We start from the raw sequence: 8,570 nt of genomic DNA on the forward strand, positions 1-8,570 counted from the left end.
GTGCATGTTCCTCCCACCGGAATTGCCGGCGTGCTCGGCGTGACTGGCCCCGCCGCCCGCCGAGCCCACCACTGTCGCGGCACGTGAGATACTGCGCATGGCCTGGAGAAGGATTTCCGTGCCCGCCACGTATTTCTTTCTCACCGCTCATGTCTGCCACGGTTACCACGGAAGCCCATGTAACGCTTGCATAAAAAAAAAAAAAGAACTGTAAAAGCACCATTAGCAAGCTAGGCAGAAAACAAAAATAAAAGCACACACACTCTTTTCTTCGGCGGTTTTTCCACCCAATTTGTTGGCAGATCATTCATAGTAATGTAAAGGTGTTCTCGACATTCAGCGCTTATTTCATTCGGAAGATGCATATTATTCGCGTTAAAAGCTCTCAGGCACACGGCTATGCCCTAAAGGCAAGTCTGCATAGCAATAAGAAAACGTACACAATTTTTAGAAGACATGTATGAGCAGGATAGACATGCATTTCGCGGCTCTTCACTTATAAAAAAAATTCACGATTGCTTGCACGTCCTTCTAAAGGCAAAATCAAAACACAACCAAACAAAAACGTGCGTTTATGCGTATTAAAATCTATCGAATTTGGAAGTGTCACTTATAGCCGTAAAAACACCTATACAAAAAAAAAAACACTAATCGAATGCTGCCAAATGCCGCTTTTTAAGCACTTTACCTCAACAGCACGTTTTTGGTCCGCGTATCTTTCTACACTCATGTGCAACGTCACAACACGTGAAAATCGCTCGCAAAAAATATTTTTCAAGGACTCGTATAGTCAACGTCGTCATTGCTGGAATACAGATGCGTCCCTGGTTCTGGTGCCGAGTCGGATTCATTGGATCTGCTAACTAGGCTTTATGTAGACCGGCATCAGTTGCCTCACCCGCACCGATCGTTCCCCAGCTGTACAGAACAATGTGGAGGGGCTCATTGGAACAACTTGTGCTTCGGGTGAGACAAACACACAATATGAAGCGAACACACTGCAAACCGTTTCACACCCTTATAGGTGTATTTGCCATAAAACACCTATCGTACACCCTTTTTTTCTGTCAATATTATCCGAAAGGGTGTAATGTCTTCATTGCACACCCTTCGCACACCCTTTTTTGTTTTTGGGTGTACAATGGGTGTATGTTCTGTTAAACACCCATGGGTGTTCTTTGAATTTTACACCTATAGGTAAATTCACGCAGTGAATTGACCAATAGGTGTAAACAGGTATCGTTGTACTGCTGAATGCGATTAACTGAGACACTGAACACCATGGGCAACGCCTCCTGAAACCACGGGTCACCACCCTGTTCGACAGAGCGTCTTGACACAGGATACTGTTTCACGAGGCACCTGAGTGTGAAGCTACCTGCTCGTGAATCAGTAATGGTTCACCTTGGTCTGCTAAGCTTGCCACTCAATTTTCATTCTTTTAGTTGTGCATCACAAGTCTGCTGTAATTGCAAAGACGCATGTATTTTGCCTACTTTATTAGGCAAGTGGTAGTGAAAATAAAATATAGCATTGTCGTGCCTGAGGTTCTGAATGCAGTGAGTCAACTGATGTTACTTATTTTGAGCTCACATATATTTAAGCCTTTACATCCCGATTTATTTTTGAGCGATCGTTTCTAAAATAATTTCATTTATTGCTTGATTGGATTGACACGTTGAATGAATGCCCAAAATACATTCGGAATAATATATGTATTTGTTTAGCATTCAAAACATTTGTTCAGTTTACAGACAGTTGGCTTCACTGCACTGTGATCATCGCAAACACCTCTCCTAACGCTTAATCTATAGCATATATATACAGTGAAATCTCGTTGATACGATTCTGCATAATACGGTTTTCAGCCTAATACGTTTTCGTTTTTATTCCCTGCCAACATCCCTTGAAAATAATGCATTTTCATGCGTTTAATACCATCACATTTTTGCCAAAACTGGATAATACGACCGCGAAAGTGGATCTTGACCGATATATCGAGAAATCCTGCGTTTATTCTTCGCTATGCCAGCTCCCACCGCGTTCCAACAACCCACGATCTGCGCGTAGCAGAGCCGGCTGAGGCCACAGCAGCATCAGTTTAGCGGCGAAAAGATCGTTGCTAGGCGATCTTTTCTTTGAGATTATATATATACATATATATTGCCGCTTTGTGAGGGCCCCCCTCCAGTGAAGCGGGACTTTAAGCCCTGCTTGCAGTCATGCAGCCCTTACTGTGTCGTCGCAATGCTTAGTGCGATTCGAATACACTGTGTAAAGCATTACAAAACATAACACTGCCGCAGAAAGAAAGCTGCGCCCACGCGACAAAACAACGGCCGGGGCGCCACCTCCTCGGCCGGCGGAGCCGCCGCCGCCGCGCGTGCGCAGCGCGCGGAACAGCTCTATCACCACGTGACTTATGCAACGCGCTCAGACACGCCGCCGGACTCGACCGTTTTCCGCGTTTTCTGCGTGTGTTGTGCGTCGCCTCCCGATCGGTCGAGTTTTGCAGTCGGTGTTTTGGTTGTTTGAAGTGTGCCCGCGCTGTGTGCTCGTCCTTTACCTTCTGCAAGTGCTGCTTATTACGAAGATGCACTATACTCAAAGGGAGACCTGCAGCTTCATATCGTGGAGCACTCGAACTGAAACGGTATGTACCACTAACACGTTGCTGCGGCCAGCGCTTTGTTAACTCCGAGAGCGCGATCTAATGCCGTTAACTAAGCTTTTCTTAACTGGTTGACGATCGGTGAGCATTTGTTAACGTAGCGAGCATATGTGAGTGTACTGTTTCATCGGGATGAAGGCAAAGTTGTGTGACATTAGGCGCGGGCAAGCTTTGCTTTGTTTGGTGTTGAAAGCAGTGTGCGCATGCGCGGCTGTGATTCGGAGGGGGATTTGAACGCAGTTGTGGCGGTCATGGCGGTGCCCTCCTGTCGGCGGTGGTGTTGGAAGGGGGCCCCGCTCTCGATGAACCACTATTTTGATTTAAGAATAATTGGGTTGTGACGGCGCCTGTTACCTCTAAGCGTCAAGCGTGTCTAAGGCGCGTATGCTTCGGCCTGTTGGTAATCCAAGTGCATTTTTTTTCGCACAAGAAAAAACAAACAAAAAAAAAAGGACAGAAAGCAACGACGTGGTGACCGCGTCGTTCTTTTCCGTCCTTGTTCGTTTTGTGCGCTAAAACTACCGTGATGCTCGGGTTGATGCGTGTGGGTCATTTTAACGCAGCATGTTGCTTCGTTTTAGGTACGCCTCGCGAAGCTCGCCTATGTGCTAATACATTCCGTTTCGTTAAATTCGTACCGATGTTTTAATTCATCCGTAACATAGGTTGCCTGATAATGCCGGCACCCGTGCATGGGGAGCCGTTCGTTAAACTTGACTTGTGTTCGAATGAATTTTTCATGTCTATGTGTGGCCGAATCGCCTTACCTACCTGAACTGTGCAGGCGCTAGTTCAAGCGTTCGAGCTTAGACGTGCGCAGGGTTCCCCATCAGGGGGTAGGGGAGTAGGAAGGTTAATCGCCGCCCCCTCCCCCCGCCTTACTAAAAAGTCAAAGTATGGGGGCAGACTTTGCGCCCCCCTCCCCCCCTATGTCTGAATTGACATGGGGGGCACCCCCCTCCCCCTTCGTGCGTATGCCTGAGTGCCCGAGCACCATTTATTTTATTCTGTTTGTTTCCATTATGTCTAGCTTTCATTATTTTGTTGTGGTTATAAGAGTTACATGCGCCTCGTCGCGCTTTGGCGTTGTAACTTCGGTAAATACTTTTACGTGTACAAACATTAAAAAACGCAGTTTGTACGACCATCTCCAATGATATTATTTGGTAAAAGACAAGCCTAACGATTTAACAGATATTTTAAATTCTCCAATCATCTTCAAGGCTGCACAGCCTTGAAGAGAAGTCCTTGTGCATAGTTTTGTTTCATATGCTTTTTATCGATGTGCAGGAATCCTTCATGCCACGAAAGAATGCTCCTTTTTCTTTAAAAATGCGGATGATACTTGTCAAATAGTACTTTCTATTTCCCAAACAAGCTAATTGCACGTAGAAAAGCTGTTAATTCTCTCCAGTTACATATGGGGCATGTCATGAGCTTCATATTTGGATGGTACTATCGTGAGCAATATGAGCTCGAACAAGCGAGCGCGTGGCGAACAGCCTTGAACCTTACGTCAGTTGATTCGCAGCAGCGGCTGTCGGAAACAAAGTGGAAAGGGCGCCGCGTTTCCACTAGCTGTTGACCCTCCTGCTTCGATATTGTTGATGCGAAAGAGCATCTTAGAAAGTGTCAGTGGCCGCTAGCGGTGATATGAATTCCCATCAACGCGAACAGCCACATCAGACTAGGTAGCTGCTGAGATATCGGCTGTGACGTAGCCTGCCACGATGCGCAGGCCATGCTTGCGCATCGGTATCTCGGTAGTGTCGGCTGAGGATTTTGCTGCGCCTCATTTATTTATTTTGTTATCATTGCTAGCGGTCATTGACACGCAATCAGCCGACATCTCGCAGCAACGCTAGCGAGGCGGGAGTACCAACAGTCAGCGGAACAGCGCCCCCCCTCTCCCCTCCAGTTTCGGCAGCGCCATCCACGTATCACCCTATCTCAGTTTTAAGGCTATTTTCCACGTGCTCGCATATTCGAGCTCATATTACTTACGATAGTACACGGCACAGAAACTGTTATTTACTGAAACAAATAATTGAAGTCTGCGTAGTGCTTTCCAGACAATGATTTTTTTATTTTTTATCATGCAGGGAGAGAGTGTTCCAATAACACCTTGCATTGTGTACGATGGCCCCGATCTTCCCTATGCAAGCAAGCTTTTCCTCCATGTGGACAAAGAACTGCTCTTCAGTGTGTCCAATGCCGAAGAATGAGTAGCTGCACTCACGGCAGCACATTGGCTGTTAAATATCGACTGCCATCACAAGGCGTTCAACGTTCTCGTCGCTGTTGAATGGCTCCTTCTTGGCCAGTAGGTAATGACTCCGAGGACACAAGTAGTAAAGCTCCTGAACATTTTCAAAAAATCCTAGAAAATAGGCCTTATCTTCTGCTTAAAGTATGTCGCCACCTGTGATTAATTAGAGCTTAAGCGATAAAGTTAATTTTCATATGGTAACGAGTAGTTATTTGTTTTACATTATACCGAAACGAATACTATGGCGGTACTAGTATTTCATTTCAATTTCTTGCTCATTTTTTGTGACATTTTAATACAAGCCATTTTGTCTCTGCCGATTTCAACATGTTCTCGCAGGTCATTCCACTTTGTGGTTATTGGCTTAGTTTTTATATTCAAAGGACTTTGTGACTTTTTTTGCAGTAGTTTTAATAATTGAGATCTCTTACTATTGAAACTTTAGCTTAACAAAACTGCCAGTACTTGTCAGTGAAATCAGTGCATCGAGTATTGTTTTAAAATTTATTTTTGAGCTATATGACAAGCTTTAAGTTTTGTCAATATTTTTTAAAAGAAATAAATGCTCGTTTTATTCAATTACGAATGATTCTGTTGTCATTGCTTGGAAAGGGATAATCTTTATATTTCTCTGAACATGCCCGTGTAAAATTTGATTCTACTGTTGTTATGTAGGTAATGCTTCTGCAGTGCTGTCGTGGTCATAACGTCCCTATTCCCATGCATTTCCTGCATATTACCGCATTCAGCATGCGCTGCAACGTGCGCGTCATGGCCCGATTGCTCACTTTTTTGTGTTGGAGCCACAATCCATTGCTTTTGAGAAAGTGGGAAAGATTTCATAATTCCAGCAATGTGCACAGTTTTCTACTTCACTCATGTACTTTCCCAGAAAAGAGATATGGAGGCCTGCTGTGGAAAACGACATTCTGAGTCCTTATAATGTTGCGTGAGTTGTCACGGAGCATTGATACCCTGCTTGTGTATCAGCTACAGCTGTGTGATGGCAGTGTTTACCCTACTAAGAAAGTCGACAACAGGCACAGTGGTGTGGGAACTGCTGGAATTTTGAAACTTTATCAATCCACTTTCTCATCAAGGGATTGCACATTTCTGAACTATCTCCTTAACAGGAGAACGATCAGACCTTACCTTGTGTGTTCCATTTGATTCCAAACACATACACTGATGTTATGCAGCCCATTTAAGATGATGGCACCTTATTTTATCAACTGCATAAGTGCAGGTATAAGAAGTAGCACCAATATTTCCCTTCTTGGGAAGGGCAACTACAGCGGGAAAATTCATTCTGGGGTGCGCCCAAAGGGACCAGGTGTCTGTAGTGCCCCAAGAGGGCTGACAGGGAAGAAGGTTCATTTGTGCTTCTCCCTGTAACTGCTACCTTTTCGAGGGCGTTTTTATATATTACAACCCACTCGCACGGGTGTTGCTTGTTCTAAGACCCATACTGCACTAAACGGCTGTGTTACAATGAAGCAATGTTAAATTGAATTCCTCTTTATGAAGTGGAAATAATGCCTTTGCTTCATATTTTGACACAAACGCCTTGGTCATTCGTGCTCCATGTCATTTGTGCTCCTTGTTTGGCGGCATACGCGATGCCGTTCTGCACACTCGAGAAAGGTCATTGAATACCATAGAATTTGTCTCGGATGTACGAGCTCTGTGTTTATTAAAGCCTGACTTTATTTTGTACTTTTGGATAATTGTGTGAACACCTTGCAATATGTGTCAACACATTTTAAGTAATGACTTTGTATTCAGTCACGATTGCACTGTATATGTAAGGGCCATATATGCCGTGCTTCATATGCACCATAAAATCAGTGCTGCTGCCAGGATTTTCCCTCTGTGGCAGGAGCCACTACAATAGGTCATGCGCCCTTGAAAAGACTAGCTAAAGGGTAAGCTTTCTAGCGTTTCAATGGGAGCCAACTGGGAGGGGGAAGCACTCGAATTATGGAAATTTTTGCCTGGGTGTTTGGGTGTAATTGTGCATAAACATCCCAACGCCCTTTTTCTCGTTTGGGTGTAATATGCTTTTACACCCAACCACACCCATTGGGTGAAAGTTTGAAATTACACCCATTGTATAGGTGTAATCCTGCTTGGTACACCTATTTTTTGGGGTGTAGGGGTGTGAGTTATAGACACCGAGTTACACCTATATGGGTGTAAAGTGGTTTACAGTGCAGGATAAGCGATACTGGACAATAAACATTCCTGCCAACTTAAAGGGGCCCTAAATAACCTCTGAAGATACAAAGAACGAGTGCGTTATTCTCTCCTGGCGTTTCCCGCCTTTTCGGCACCATTCGTGACGCCAGCAGTCTGTTCACGTGACGTCATGAGGAAATAAGCTCTCGATTGGTCAATATACATAAGGGATATCAGTTGCGAATTGTCTCCTCACTGGAAACTCCTCGCTTCCCAGCACTTGCGCAGATGCTTCCTCCGCAAGCTTTCAAAAAAACTGCTGCTCAGCAGTTTTAGGGGCGAAGGTCCTTAAGGCGGCACCCGTTCGTCCCTCGTAGTCGTAGTCGTAGTCGTAGTAGTCGTAGTGCGTAACCAGTCTTACGCTTTGACCTGCCGGTGGGAGATTTTTCCTGTGCGTTGTTGAACAATAAAAAATTCGCAGCGTTAGCTAAAAGCCGACTTCTTCTGTCTCTCATTCCCATTAGCAGCCATTCTTTACCTCCAAGGTAGTGCCTGGTGAGATTTCTCCTGTGCGTGATTAAACAATAAAAATTTTGTTCAAAACGCCGTTGATTGATGAAATAAACCAACGAAAGACGCCAGATGTTTTGTAAAAGCAAAACGAAAGAACGCCAGATGTTTCTAAAGCAAAACGAAAAGACGCCAGCTGCTTAACGAAAGACGCCAGATGTTTTCTAAAGCAATGGTTTTCTAAACAATGAAAATTCACAGCGTACATGTAAAATTAAAGTGAGCTGCAAGTCATCATAACTCATCGAACCTTTAGTATAAACGCGCCCGATCTCACGTCGGTGATGATGTACTGGGCAGAATTCACGGAAGATTCACGGTTTACCGATGAACCTCCGCAGCTTCGCCCACTCATCATCATTCACTCCGTGGATATGCTGTGATTTTTTTTTAAAACTTGCGGAGAAAATGACAGCACTGTCATTTCAAGTCGACAAAGTGTTTACAGTGCGTTCCTATAGCTTTTTCAGGCAACATATCAGCAGCTGCTAGACGTGGTATGCGCGTGAAATCGTGATTGAGCCAGCATAAGCAAGAGCACTGCGGAACTCGACCCGGCAGTAAACACAGAATCCCGTACCTCACTTTCCGAAGTCTAAAATCGCGGCAACCAGCATGTTTCGAGCCGTTATACTAATCCGGGCTGACCTGAAATACCTTGTTTTTGTGACTGATTCTGAGATGTTTGTGATTTTCATGCTTCCCAAGCGTAAATTACCTAATCGCTGATGTCCCCATCCCGGGGGAGCGTCACGCTGATCACCCTCCGTGCTGTACCAATGGGGGCGACATCAAGAACCTCCGAAATCACCGAGACGTGCCTCCGTTCTCGCCCATCACGCAGGAACGGCTGCACACCAGCCGAGGCGCGTTTTTAGGTAA

This window comes from Rhipicephalus sanguineus, chromosome 1 (assembly GCF_013339695.2).
Source record: "Rhipicephalus sanguineus isolate Rsan-2018 chromosome 1, BIME_Rsan_1.4, whole genome shotgun sequence".
Taxonomy (NCBI): Eukaryota; Metazoa; Arthropoda; class Arachnida; order Ixodida; family Ixodidae; genus Rhipicephalus; species Rhipicephalus sanguineus.